The sequence below is a fragment of the Petaurus breviceps genome, unplaced genomic scaffold (assembly GCF_028583685.1).
Source record: "Petaurus breviceps papuanus isolate PSGF00001 unplaced genomic scaffold, PetGlider_PUasm1.0 164, whole genome shotgun sequence".
Lineage (NCBI taxonomy): Eukaryota > Metazoa > Chordata > Mammalia > Diprotodontia > Petauridae > Petaurus > Petaurus breviceps.
The window spans coordinates 13,522,744-13,538,109 of NW_027185735.1; the positions used below are offsets into that span (position 1 = coordinate 13,522,744).

At 39.8% G+C, this 15,366-nt stretch overlaps 1 long non-coding RNA gene and 1 pseudogene across 1 annotated transcript in view; both read right to left on the reverse strand.

The window, feature by feature from the left end:
- LOC138156873 (uncharacterized) overlaps positions 1-11,586 on the reverse strand; it is a 56,911-nt gene extending 45,325 nt beyond the window's left edge. Inside the window, exon 1 of the long non-coding RNA XR_011167238.1 lies at positions 11,499-11,586. This is a non-coding gene — a long non-coding RNA (uncharacterized lncRNA). The remainder of the gene's footprint in view (positions 1-11,498) is intronic.
- Positions 5,018-6,884, reverse strand: LOC138156977 (putative monooxygenase p33MONOX; annotated as a pseudogene).
- Positions 11,587-15,366: the final 3,780 nt, after the last annotated feature.

Below are 15,366 nucleotides of genomic sequence, written 5' to 3' on the forward strand. Positions count from 1 at the left end.
GGGGATCACCTTCACTACAGTAGCAATCTCAATAGGGCTTATTTTCGAGGGAGGGCTTATTTTAGAGGAATCTTACACAGTAAGGGGAGGGCTTATTTTCAGGATAGGTTTTATTATCGGGGAAACACAGGTATTACAACTAGGAAGAAATAATTTGAGTGTTGTGGAAACACAATCAGGATAACACAAGATCTAGCAGCTTCTACATTAAGGGATCAAAGGGTTTGGAATATGATATTCCAGAGGTCAAAGGAGCCAGTATTAAAACCAAGAATCACCTACCCAGCAAAACTGAGTATAATACTTCAGGGGAAAATATGGATATTCAATGAAATAGAGGACTTTCAAGTATTCTTGATAAAAATACCAGAGTTGAACAGAAAATTTGACTTTCAAATACAAGAATCAAGAGAAGCATGTAAAGGTAAACAGGATAGAGAAATCATAAGGAACTTATTAAAGTTGAACTATTTACATTCCTACATGGAAAGAGGATATTTGTAACTCATGAGACTTTTCTCAGTATGAGGATAGTTGAAGGGAATATATATATATGTATGTATAGGTGGGTGTATATATATGTGTGTTTGTGTACATGTATGCATAGACAGAGGGAATAGGGTGGGTTGAATGTGAAGGGATGATATCTAAAAAGTAAAATTAAGAGGTGAGAGAGGAATATATTGGGAGAAGAATAGGGGAGAGAGAGAATGGGGTGGATTAGTTTACATAAAGTAGGTAAGAGAAGGCTAATTGGGTGGCCAGGTAGCACAGTGAGTAAGAGCACCGGCTCCAGTGTTGAGAAGACCTGGAGATCGAATCCCGGGCTCAGACACTTAGCACCCACCCAGAAACACCTGGCCGTGTAACCTTGAGCAAGTTACTTAACCCCAATTGCTTAGGGGCGGCCAGGTGGCTCAGCAAGTAAGAGCACTGGCTCCAGTGTTGGGATGACCTGTATCAAATCCAGGCTCAGATACTCAGCACCACACCCAGAAATAACCGGCCGTGTAACCTTGAGCAAGTTACTTAACCCCGACTGCTTTAAAAAAAAAGAGAGAGAAGGCTAATTACAATGGAGGGGGAGAACAGAAAGGTGAAATAGAATGAGTCAACCTTACTCTCATTGGATTTGGCTCAAGGAGGGTATAACATACACACTCAAATGGGTATCTTATCCTACAGGAAAGTAGGGGGGAAGGAGAAAAGAGGAGGGATGATAGAAGGGAGAGCAGATTGGGGGAGAGTGTAGTTAGTAGCAAACACTTTTGAAAAGGGACAGGGTCAAAGGAGAAAATAGAATAAATGGGGGATAGGATAGTATGGAGGGAAATATAGTTAGCCATTCACATCATAACTACTATGGAAATGTTTTGTATAACTACACATGTATAACCTATATTGAATTGCTTGTCTTCTGAGTTGGGATGTGTAAGGAGGGGAGAAGGGAGAGAATCTGGAACTCAAAGTTTTAAAAACAAATGTTAAAAAAAATTGTTTTAAAAAATTTTGCTTTTATATGTGACCGGGAAATAAGATATATAGGCAATGCGGTATAGAAATCCATCTTGCCCTACAAGAAAGTAATGGAGTAGGGAATGAGGGGGATATAAGAGAGAACAGATTGGGGGAAGGGATATTCAGTATGCTTGCCATCTTGGGGTGGGGGGGTAGGGGAGAGATGATGAGAAAACTTGTAACTCAAAATCTTGTGGAAATGAATGTTGAAAACTAAAAATAAATTAATGAATTTAAAAAAATTAAAAAAATTAAATTGTCTTGAAGCATTAGAACAAGAGGGGAAAGCAAAAAAAGAAAAAAAAATACACTGATCACCACCTGAACGAGATCCTATGTGGAAAACCCACAGGAATATCATAGTCAAATTCTGAAACCTCCAGCTCAAAAATAGAATGTTCTAAGCAATAAGAAAAAAATAATTTAATATGGCAGTGCCACAATTAGAATCACACAAGACCTAGCAGTGGTAACACTAAAAGACTGCAGGTCATATTACATTATATATTGAAGAGGAAAAGAACTGGGGTTCCAGGAGAAAATTTCATACCCAGTAAAGCTAAGCATAATCCTAAATGAAAAAAAAAAGGATATTTAATGAATTATCAGACTTTTAGGATATTGTTCAACAACAGCAACAACAACCTGAACTTAATAGATTTGACATACAAAAGTCAAGAAAAATATAAGGTACATACCAAAGACTAATTACAAGGGACTTGATAAGGACTGACTGTTTGCCTTTTATGTATGTAAGATGTAAAACATATGTCCGAGATTGTTATTAGTAATTAGGTATTTCATAAGAAAGACTGAGGTAGAACTGAGTATGATATGGTTTTTTAAAAAATAAAACTATTTAGGAACAGCTAAAATATGAAGTGCAAAAGAAAGAACTGATACAGAGGAATTAGATGGGGGAGGAGGACTGGTAGTTTGAGAAACCTACTTTTATCAGAAATGGGTTCAAGAAGGAATAATACATATATATCTTGAACAATATAAATGTTTTCTAATTTCAGAAAGAAATGAAAGGCTAAGGGAATAGGGAGGGGGAGAGGATAAAGGAGGTATCTTTAGAGGGTATAGTGAGGGAAGAGGTTAAGGGACTATTAGATTGGTGTTTAGATTAATGGGAATGGGAGGATAGAGGGATCCTTGGGGGAAGGGTAGATTAAATAATAGGAGGACAAGGTAGCAAGTAGAAGTAGAGGAGTCAGGAGGGATAGGAAACAAGAGACACACAAAAGCATAAAACAAAGATCAGGAATAGAATTTGTTAGGGAAAATGGAGTAGGAGTGATAATTATGATCTTGGACAAAGTTTAAGTTAAAATAGATTTAATCAAAAGAAAAAAATAGGGAAACTAAATATATCCATGCTCAATTGTAGCCTTCTGTGTTGGAGGAGGACTGGGATGAGGGGGGAAAAGAACAAAGTAAAAAGTGCACAACAAAGAACAAAATAAAACTTACAAGGAAGCAAGGAAAAGATGGACAGCTCTTAAAATAATGTGTAATATTTATCATATAGGCCTTCTTGAAATGGAAATTTATTGCTATATATCTTGAACATTCTCTCATTTTGCTGTGCATATGACAATGCTTTTTTTCTTATTTAGTATTAATTTAGTTTTAGTACTTACTTTTTTCTTTTCTGATTTTGTGTTTAAAACAAAATAATTTACAAAAAAAGAAGCTGTAGTCACACCCCAGTAAAACTGTTTCAGTGGATGGGCTAAACCAGATTGAGGGTAACCAACAGGTCTCAAACACAGTGAGTTAAAGGGATGTCTACTCCAAGCAAGTGAAGACTTCCCCCAGTGGAATAGATGGGTGAGAACAATTTGCTCCAATAGCCATGAAGACGGCTAAAGTAGGCACTGTGTAGTACATAGAGCTTGGTCAGACATCAAGGATGCCAAGGTCATCCACTGCACCCCCAGTCATCACCAGTCATCTTGACTTTTGTCTTGCCACTGGACTTTGGTGATTCCAGAAGAGAGGGTAAGACTGACTACTTTGTGTAACTCCATCACCCATACCATTTCACCATTTTACATTTTACTATTCAACTATTTTACTATTTTATTATATTAGTCTTCAACTATTTTACTGTTTTATAATGTTACTATTACTACTTTACCTACTTAGAAGACCTATGATGAAGGGGTAATGATGAAGTAACTGGTACAGATACACTGACAGCTCTAGTCACAACTCTATACACAGTTGGCCCAGGTCATAGAGTCATCTCATTGGACAGAAGCAACAGTGAGATTCAGCATCCCCCTTGGTGTATGAACAGCTTTTTTTTTAGGACTAATTACTCATATACATGAATGAAGCAGGGGCTAGAAAAGGTGCCCCACAAAATTGTCTTCATCTAACACTGGCCTGCTTACCACAGCAGGCAGGGATTCCATCCAGCAGTGGAAACACAGAAGCACATACAAAAACTTTTGTGAAGATAATTCCCCTCACTTGTACTTGGAATAGGTGCATGCTTATGGGTCACACAAAATCCAGTAGACCTGAAAGATGAACTACTTTTGTTATGAGAGAAGTCAAAGGGTATCACATTCAAATAGTAGCCTAGAGTGAAACAAGTCTGGCAAATGAAGGCCAGTTTGCCAGTCAGTTATTTTTATGGAATGGCAGCCATGAAGCTGGTATGAGTTTCAATCAATCTAATCTAGTCAACATGTTTATTTGCCTCCAAAAAGTAGTAAACTACTGGCTCATGACTTGCAAGAAACCTACCATTATCAGTGAATATGCTCTCACTATGACAAACCCTGATTAAGTCAAAGAAAAATTTTATGAAGACCTGGAGACCTTCATCGTCAATGTGCCAAAAGAGAACAAGCTTATAATTCTGGGCGACTTTAACATCAAAGAAGGCACAGACTCAGACATGACAGAAAGTCCTTGGGAGGAATGGAGTCAGAATATCAACAGCAATAGTCATTTACTCCTCAAGACTTGTACATCTCATGACCTTCTCATCACCAATACTATCTTCCATTTGCCTAAATGCAATAAAACTTTGTGGATGTATCCTTGAAGCAAACATTGGCATTTAGTAGACTATGTCATTGTAAGGAGAAGAGGATATGAGAGTGATGAAGGTGATATGTGGCAAATCAATCATAGCCTTATCCTCTTCAAGCTAAGCATACATGTTCAACAAAAGCAGTGAACCCAAGGCAAGGTGACTACCACAAGATGATGTCAATAGATTAGAATGCTCTCTGAGTGTTCACAATATGTTATTGAGCTGGAGAAAAAGCTGAGTCAATACATGTTTGGCAGCAATGGAGCAGAAAAGGAGCAGACAACTTTTAGAGATTTGTTGTATTGCATTGCATTGCATTTACTCAACTGGGCCAGAACACTTGCAAACATTAAGATTAGTTTTGTGGAAATAATGGGAAAATTCAGAAGCCTCTAAATGAAAACTGATAACTCCATAGGGTTTATCAGGATAGTTCATCCATTTCTTTTTTTTTTTTATCTTGGATAAAATATGCAGAACAAAGTCTACTAGATTTTAATTTCCTTTGCCCCCTTCAATCTAGTTCTATAGATCAGTAATTGGCTGTACTTTGAGAAGTCATTCAGACCAATTTTGGGACATTACAGAATAGGTCTTCCTGCATTAGAAAGATTCAAGCTTTGCACAAATATTTAAAGAAACAATCACTACCTCCCCAGGAATATCATCCTCAGCAGAACTGTAAATGGATGACATCTTTCCTATGTGCAAGGTGGATGGGAAGAAAGAAAAGTCTAAGATGCTGTCTACATAACACGAGGGAACACAACTTTGCTCATATGAAAAGGGAGCTTTAGAAGCCTGTAGGAGTCAACACATTCATGTCTCTTGGTATGATGTAATGGGTTCGTGGAGGTTGTTTCTTTCCTTCTATCACTGGAAGGTCCATCTTAGGTGGCTTGAAGGCTGCTGGGTCTTCTGCAATTCTAGTAGCCTGAACCCAAATGAGGTCCATTGGTGATGGCTTCTGAATACCTGTATAAGACTGGACACTGAAACCCGAGTCGGATTTCTGAAAGGTTCTTGGTCCAAAAAGGCTCCATTTTTCAGATGAGGGTTTGTCTCTATCTCCATTTCCAGAGTCCATGCTGCTGACATCTAGGCCAGGTAAGGAAGTAGAAGATCCATGAGTAAACCAGCCTCTGGGTTTTTGCTTGGGAGTAGAATAGGGTGTGCTACTGTAGCGGCAAGCACCCCAAGCGTCCTCAGGATGGCTGCACATACAGGTTCTTGGATCTGCTTTGTTAAAGGAAAGCAACTCAAAATGGGTTAACAAGCTTACTTTAATCAGTCAGATATGTATCATTTACCTAGTTCAGGGGGAAAAGGTCAGCACCCCGAACTCCAAAGTACACAGGCAGAATTATCAAGACAGAAACAGATCAAGTAGACAGCTTTCCAAACTGTCCAGCCATTACATCCATACCCAATCAACATCTGGGTTTTTCAAAGCCGGGGGACTCTCAACAACGGCTTCCCAGAATTCAGATCAAATCACAGAACACTTCTCAAAGTGAGTCCCCAAAACAAAGCCTCACATCAGGGCTTATATAGCCTTCTCCTGGCTCAGAGAATGTAACAACCTTATTGACCCACTGGCCAATCAAAAAGTATTTACTGAAAAACAATCCTCCCACCCCCATGTTTCAGGTGCACTTTAGCCTAGGGGCAGGGAAGATCTTCCAAATTTGCATTCCCATTACAGCTACTTGGAGAAGATTGGGTCATTTCTCCATTTTGTAACTTCAATTTATGGACTGTCTCTGCCACACAGTGGTACTTGGTTTCTTCTGTGGTAAGGCCTTTATGAGGAGTGTATCCTGCATCTGTCAACCCTGCCTGCTGCTCAAAGTGCTGCATGTTCTCTTGTGTCTGTTTTGTAATTAGAGAATTCATGATGACATGCGTAGCCTTGGCCTTCACCAATGGGGCCTTGTTCATTTGGTCACTGGAAGCTGAGGGAGTTACAGAGAAACTATTTTCTCCTTCCTCAACCTTGGAAAGCTGTTGGTACTTCCGATCTGGGATGACTGGCTTTTTCCACAGAACCTTACTGCACATGTCAGATGAAGGTGGAGTCATTGGTGTGGGATCCTCCAGGACATCATCATAACTGAATGCCCGTCGATGCATTCCAATTGGCAAAGACATCTTGCCTAGAAGCCCACCTGTACTGTGCTCAATAGCACATCTGGCTCTCTGGATGATGCCATGAAAGATTGTGATCCAGGTGTTTCTCTAGATAGATATCCAGAACTCTGATTCCCAAGGTGAATGTCAATGGAAGTTTTGCAGATAAGACAAAGATGTCAAAACGGAACATTCTACAGCTAGTGATGAACTAGGAAAAAGTCCCAAGCAGCTCTCATGCAGAGGCTCAACTGGGTTTCTGTGAGGGGGGTAGGGATGGAGGCAAGGAGGGAAAAGAGACCGTCCACAGGCTGAGGCTCCGCCACGGACAGGAAACTGAGACTAACAAGGCTCCAGGTCCCCATCACTCCCTAAGCACCTTAGCATGGGGTGAACCAAGGCCATGACGCAAGTAGCACCAAGATGCAAATGGACCTCAGCAGAGAGAAATAGAGTGCAGTTCATCCATTTCTAAGAAGGTAGCATTTAACTCCATCAAAAGTAAAGTGCAAGTGAAGCTTAGAGAGATTCAGGATTCTTGAAGTAAGAGGTATTATAGGAATGTAATTTTTTTTTAAAGCAATTGGGGTAAAGTAACTTGCTCAATGTTACACAGCCAGGTGTTTCTGGGTGGGTGCTAAGTGTCTGCACCCAGATTCGATCCCAGGTCATCCCGACTCTGGGGCCGGTGCTCTTACTTGCTGTGCTACCTGGCCACCCCATGGAATGTAAATTTTTAAGATCTTCCCTGCCTCTAGGTGAAGTGTACCTGGAGCCTGTGGTGGGAGGCTTGTTTCTCAGGTGATACTTTGTGATTGGGCAGTGGGTCAAGAAGGTTGTTACATTCTCTGAGCCAGAAGGCTATATAAGCCCTGATGGGAGGCTTTGCTTTGGGGCTCACGTTGAGAAGTGTTGTGTGATTTGGCCAGACAAGACTCTGGGCGGCCATTGAGAGCCCTCCCAGCTTTGAGAATGCAGATGTTGATGCTTCCCTCTCTGGTAACTGACTAGGTATGGATGTAGTGGTTGGACAGTTGGAGGCCTGTCTGCTTGAAATGTTTCTCTGTCTTGTAACTTCTGCCTGTAATCTGTTTGTATACTCTGAAGTTCAGGGTGCTGACTTTTCCCTCTGAACTAGGTAAATGATATGTTTGATTGATTAAAGCAAGATTGTTAACCCGTTTTGAGTTGCTTTCCTTTAGAAAAGCATATCTAAGAATGTGTGTTGGCAGCTACCCTGGGGACGCTGGGGTGCTTGCTATTTACAAGAAGGAAGATGAAATTTGGTCTTACACTGATAGTAATAATCCAAAGTACTTTTATAATGCTCTGAAGGCTATTTATGGGTTAAAGACCCATGGTGCATCTCACCTACTCAGCACTGATGGAGCCACATTGATCAGTGATAAATCAGGACATGATCCTAGAGAGATGGGCTGAACACTTCCATAGTGTTCTCAAAAGACCATCATCAATCAATGCTGAGTCATTGACTGTATTCTTGAAGTTGAAGTCAATCCCTCTCTAGCTAAACTTCTAACTGAAGAAGAGGTTCTGAATGCCATTAGGCTCCTCTTGTATGCTGAATCTATTCCAGCAGAGATCTACAATGCTGGAGGTCCACTGATCATACAAAAGTTGACTGTAATCTTCTGAGTTATATGGCAAGAGGAGATTTTTCCCCAGGAATTTAACGATGTCTTCAAAGTCCATCTCTATAAAGGAAAAGAATATAGGTTGTCCAGTGACAATCACAGGGGGTCTCTCTCTTAGTCATTACTGGTAAGATTCTTGCCAGAGTGCTCCTTAATAGGGCTGATTCTTTATCTAGAATATAGTCATTTACCTGATAGTCAGTGGCTTTGGAAAGGGCTGAGAAGTAGTTGACATCATGTTTGTCACTTGACAACTCCAGGAGAACTGTGCACAATGTTCATTGATCTGACCAAGGCCTTTGATGCTGCCTGATGTGATGGTTTGTGGAAGATCACAGTCACATTTGAATGCCTGGAGAATTTCATTAGTATTGAATGCAAGTTTCATAATGGCATGCTTGCACAAGTTCTGGATAATGGACAATGCTCTCACATTTTCCTGATCACCAGTAAAGTAAAGTAGGGCTGTGTACTTGCTCCCATGCTTTTTAGAATGTTTTCAGTGATATTGTCAGATGCCTTCAATCAGGAGGAAAATGACATCAGGGTCAGCTTCTGCATGGATACTAAATTATTTAACTTGAAAATGCCAAGACTAAAGTAGTGGGAAAGTTGGTGCACAACTTTTTGTTCACAGACAACTGTGCACTCAATATAGCCTCTAAGGCTGAAATGCAAGAGAGTATATGAGATCAAAAGGTTCTACCATAGGTCTGCATGAATAGTCTATATGACCATTTGGGAGGGAACCACCTTGTACTAAAAATTGTGAGGATAAGGCCACAGGGCATGCCGCTGCTTGGCTCATGCTAAGTATGGTGACAAGCTGGTACAATGGAAAAAGCATCTATTCTGGAATCATAGAACTTAAGTTAAAATATTTTCTCTGACCCTTGCCTTATTTGTTCTACCTTGGGCAAGCAATTTAATTGTGCCTTAGTTTCATCATCTGTAAAATAAGAAGGCTGAACTAGACTGCTTCTTTAAATATAAGATTCTCTGATCCCTTCCTGAGGGAGCCCTCAAGAATATACTCCTGAGAGCCACAGCAGATATTAATCAGTTAAGTATCTAATGGTCACAGTTCACCTTGGTTTCAAAACACACCAACTTCTCAGCTGGGATTCTGGGTGCTGAAAGATGCTCTAAGACTGTTCTAGTCAATCCAATGTGCTTTTCTTCGTTTTAGGCCACTAGGTGGCATAGTGGATAGAGCACTGGGCTTGGAGTCAGGAAGACATGAACTAAAATTTAGCTTCAAACCCTAGCTGTGACCTTGGGCAGGTCACTTTAACCTCTATTTGGTTCAGTATCCTCAATTGTACCTTCCTCTCAAGGTCGTTGTAGGGATCAAATGAGATCTGTAACATGCTTAGTACAGTATCTGACATATGGTAGATACTAAATACTATTATTATTATTAAGTTCAATTTTCAGGGTTTTACACTAAGTAAATGTGCCATAAATATCTGTTGGTTTGAAAGCCTTCTTTCCATCACCTTGCTCTCTCTTAATCACAGGATCATAGATTTAAAATTGGAAAGGACTTTAGAGGTCACCCTTCCCTTATCCTACAGAGAAGCAATGTTATTTGTAAAGATAACCCAGAAAGAAGCTCAGAGAAGTTGAGGGACTTGTCAGTACCAGAGGTAGAGTTCCAATGCTGGTGTTAAATTATTCTGATTTTAAATCCAGCTATCTTTTGCTCTGCAATGTCTGGCTCCAGTCCCACCTTTCCCAGAAAGCCTTCTTTCATCACCCTAAGCCCACAATGGCCTCTTCTCAATGTGGAGTCTATTACAATGAAAAGAGCACTAGATAGATGTAGATTGAGAAGACCTGAGTTTGAATCCTGGATCCACTGCTCAGTAGCTTCTGTGATCATGGGCAAAGCCCTTTTCCTGTCTGAGTTTCAGTTTCCTGGTTTGTAGAATTTCAAAGGTCCTTTCCAGCTCTAAATTCTATAGTCCTATTAAACTGAGTGCTCATTCAGGGGCTTCAAGGGAAGCCTTCTGCCACAGGACAATTTTTACAGCTAAGGTCAAGGGAGTGGGAAAAAGGGGCCTATTGACTCCCTGGATATTGTAGGACTGGGGCACACATGCAAATACAGGGATAAGCAAGAATTACACCAGCTTTAAAAGCTATGAATAAAAGAAGAAATGAAACCTGGAGAAGAGATGGGACTGTGGTGGCAGGTCTGGCCTTTGGCACGAAGATAGATCAGACACACAGGAAGGACTCATTAGTTAGATGACTGGAAGAAGCACAACAGCCCACATTCTCAAATGCCTGAATTGGAAAGGAACTCCCAGAGTGACCTTGGGCAAGTTTGTTCACATACAAAAGGGACATATCATACAAGTTGCTTTTATCCAGGGGTCTCCAGGCCACATGTGGTCTCTAGGTCCTCAAGTGAAACCCTTTGACCAAATCCAGATGTCACAGAACAAATCCTTTTATTAAAGTTTAATCACTTGCAAGGCATGGTTTTGGTTAGCAATCTATTTGACCTCATAGTTCACAAACTCCAGCAATATTTATTTTACCAGATCCAAAGTGAAAGACACTTAAAACATCATAGAAAAACAGATGAAAAAAATCATCTTCATACTCCCAGGTATACACCCTCCCATAGATTCCCACACCACTGGGGGAGAGGGAACACACATAGATAAGTGATCAGGATCTACTTGCAGAAGTCGCACTTCATGGTTTGTTTGGAGCCTACCAGAGGAAGAGGGGGAGGAGGGGAAGAAGAGGAGGGGAAGGAGAGCAGGGGGAGGGGGAGGAGGAGGAGGTGGACTCATCTTTAAATAGCATTTACTATGTGCCAGAAACTTGTGCTAAGTTCTTTACTATGTAGGAATATTCTTCTTCAGTGTGAAGCATAAACAGAGGGAACATGTATAACCAAAGACGCGTAGAGCCAAGACAAGCCATACTCCTCCGGCTACATCCTGGCTGGAGCCACCTCTCCCCTCCCCGCTCCCTCCAACTCTCCCCCCCCCCCCCTCCTCCCCTTCCCCCCCTTCATCCCCCCCCTTACTCCTCCCTCGGCCGCACACACACACACACACACACACACACACACACACACACACACACACTTCCCTCCCCTTTGCCTCCTTCCTTGCCTTTGTTCTTTTGGTCGGCTGAAGCCATCAGGATGCAGGCTGCTTCATCTACTGTTGCATACTATTGTTGCCATCTTCTGGTTCTGTGATGAATTGCAGCTGCTATGAGGCTTTTCTCCATAGGCAGGCAAGGTGACTAGGCTTTTAAGTTTCTATCTTACCTATTTGTGATTTGGACCCACTGCCAGCCACACTATTTTTGGTCGCTACCCCAGCTACCACTTCTTTTAAGTCACCCCAGGAGTCTCATCTAGCTAGAATGAAATGGTCTTTATCTTGATTTCTTGTGAGCACGGAATAAGCTCTCTACCCCCTACACTTGCACAGGACAGATTCAATCAAACACAATTTAGCTAATATTTTCAGACTTTCCAGAGTCCTGTTCTGATAGCTGGTAACTCAAACATTTAAAAAATAATATAGTCCCTCTTATAGACCTCAAAGAGTCTACAAAGGGAAGTGGGAAGAGGGAGGAAAAGATATTAAACAGAGAAGTAGAATATAATGGGGAAAAAGGGGGAAAGATAAAGTAATATAGGAAAAAATGAAGAATGAATTTGTTTTCATCTATAGTTGGAAGAGAGCATCATGGGTAGTTTTCTGGGGGATGTGATACTTCAGTTAGGGTTTGAAGGAAGAGAAGTATTTCTATATGTAAAATGAGAAGCAAGTATGCTCTACTCATGGGCTCAGCCAGCCTGGGTGACAGCAGGGAGCAGAAAGAAGGGAAGATGAAACCAGAGTCCAATTTGGCTGGAACCTGGAGGACATGGAATAGGAGTAATGTGAAATATGACTGGGTAGATAGATTGGAACCATAATGTGGAGAGTCTGAACAGCTAGGCTGCAAAGATTATATCCTAGAGTCCAGAAGTCATTAAAGGTTTTTGAATGCTTAAAGATGCAAATGGAAGACTAATTTGGCTATGTTCTTGCTACTTGGGCAAGTTCCTCTTTCTGCGCCTCAGTTTTCTTATCTGAAAAATGAGGTTTGGGTTGATCACAAAACTTCTCCAACTCTAAATCTTATGATCTTGTAAAGGTGTTTTTTAACTGGGAAACACTTTGAACATTGTAAATTACCTTACAAATAGGGGAAGGAATTATTGTTAATAATACCAGTTGCATTGACCTAGCTAGGCAGGACAAATCAAGGAAAGAAAAAGTGGTTCTGTGAGTTAGGGAGGGAATTTCTCTGAGGATCCTGGATCCATAGGATAGGGACTAGGTTGGGTGGGCTTAGAAGTAATCTCATTTGTACTTCCCTTGGCAAGGCACCCTTTCATCATAAAGGTGCAAGCCCCATTTGGGCATCATCCTTAGAGAAATTAATGAAAGGCTATATTTTCCCACTCCTTCAACTCTGGAACCACAAACACTGAGAAGTTTTCTGAAGGCAGCCTGAACAGGTGATTTTCTGTAGCTTGTTGACCTGCCAAGCTGAATAAAAGGTCCTTTTTTCCCCACAGAATTTGTAGAGGGGAGAGAATGACAGCAACCAACTCAAACTTCAAAGGAATCCCTACTATAACATACCTAACAAGTGGTCATCCCACCTCTACTTCCAAGGATGGGAAACCCACCATCCCTCCAAGCAGACTGTCCCCCTTTCAGACAGCTCCAATTGTTAGTAAGTTTTTCTGACCTCAGAGCCACAATTCATCTCTTTGCAACTTTCACCTATCATTTTTGATTCTGCCATCCTGGGGCCAAAAAAAAAAAAAGTCCAATACCTCCTATTGTGTCTTTCAAAGTCATTTTTTGGGGGGATAAATATTCCCAGTTTCTTCAACTAGTCCTCATATTACTTTGTAAAAACTAATTTATGTTAATTGGCTAATAGTGTGAAGGAAAAATCATAATACAATATTTTATATTTTAGGTACAATCTGTCCAAAATAATTATCATTTTTCTAAATTCAAGTATTTCTAGTTTATAGAGAGAAATATCCAAACTGATACAGTCCCTCTTCCTGCCACATCTCCCCCCACCATATGCCCTTATTCATCTTTGTAACAGAAGATGAAGCAGCATTTATATGAATCTTAAACAAGAAAATGATAACAATATGATAAAATTTTGGATTTGATAAAGTTTTGAATTACCATTCCATTCCATCTAATAGAATGAGAGTCACCTAGCCTTTTCCTAAACTTCTTAATGCTAATATGGCACAGCTGCAGAAAGAACCACAGCTGAAGCCCAATACCAAACCCCCTCCACAAAGATCTAGAAAATTCACCAGATCAAATTTTCATTAGAAAAAGAAAATTTACCAGTATCAAAAAAATGTAAAGGATGACTTCACCACCATTTGAGAGGAAACTAAAGCAATTATTAGGAGCTATTTTGTCCAAGTATATGCCAATAAATCTGACAATCTAAGTGAAATGGATGAATACTTTAAAAAATATGACTTACCAAGATTATCAGAAGAGGAAGTAAAATATTTAAATAACCCTATTTTAGAAAAAGAAATTGAACAAGACATCAATGAGCACCATAATAAAAAAATACCCGGGATAATTCAAAAATGAATTCTACTAAACATTTAAAGAACACTTAATTCCAGTACTATTTGGAAAAATAGGCAAAAAAGGAGTCCTACCAAATTCTTTTTATGACACAAATATAGTGTAAATACCTAAACCAGGAAGACCCAAAACAGAGAAAGAAAACTACAGATCAATTTCCCTGATCAATAGTGATGTAAAATTTTTAAATAAAATACTAGCAAGGAGATTACAGCAATATATCACAAAGCTCATACATGATGACCAGGTGGGATTTATACCAGGAATGCAGGGCTAGTTCGGTATTAGGAAAAGCAATCACATAATTGGCCATATCAACAACAAAACCAACAGAAATCATATGGGTAACTCAATATATGCAGAAAAATCTTTTGATGAGCTAAGATGGTGGAGAAAAGGCAGGAAGTTGCCTGAGTTCTCTCTAATTTCTCTTTGAACAATTTAAAATCACTCCTCAAAACAAATTCTGGAGCAACAGAACCTATAAAAGGACTGGGTGAAACAATTTTTCTAGTCCAAGATAATTTAAAAGGACTGCAGAAAAGGTCTGTTTCACTTGGGTAAGAGGGCAGTCAACCTCAGCAAAGTGTCGGGACAAATCAGTGAGAGGCTTCTAGCCCCAGAACAGATCAACAACCAAAGCCCTGTGGTCCAGTCTCAACAGGCCAACAGCACAATGGGTCAGCTATGAGGCTCCCAATCTTCATGCATCAAGCTAGTGGTCAGGCCTGGAAGGCCCAGAAATCATCAACCAGACTCCTGGCCTCCAGAGCAAGAAGCCCTAAGTACCACAGGAACAGAGCTCAAATTTAAGTCATGAAATAGAGATATATTTTACTAACTCTTCTTGCAGAATTTTATTTGTGATATATAGGAAGACCAACAATTTATGTGGAGTCACTTTGTATACTTTTACTTTATTGTATCATTCCCTTTTCTGATTCCTTTTGTTTTTTTATTCTTTTATTGTTAATGGGAGGATTTCCAATTCAACACTGAATAATATATATATATATATTTTTTTTTTAACACTGAATAATATTAGTGAGAGTGGGCATCCTTGTTTCACACCTGATCTTACTGGGAAGGTTTCTAGTTTATCTTCATTACAAATAATACTTGCTGATGGTTTTAGATAAATGCTTTTTATCAATTTAAGAAAAAATTCATTTATATCAATAATTTCAAGTGTCTTTTTAATAGAAATGATTGTTGAGCTTTACCAAAAGCTTTTTCTGCATCTATTGCTATAATCATATGATTTTTAAACTTTTATTATTAATTTGATCAATTTTGCTAATTAGCTTTTCTTATGTTAATCCAATTCTGCATT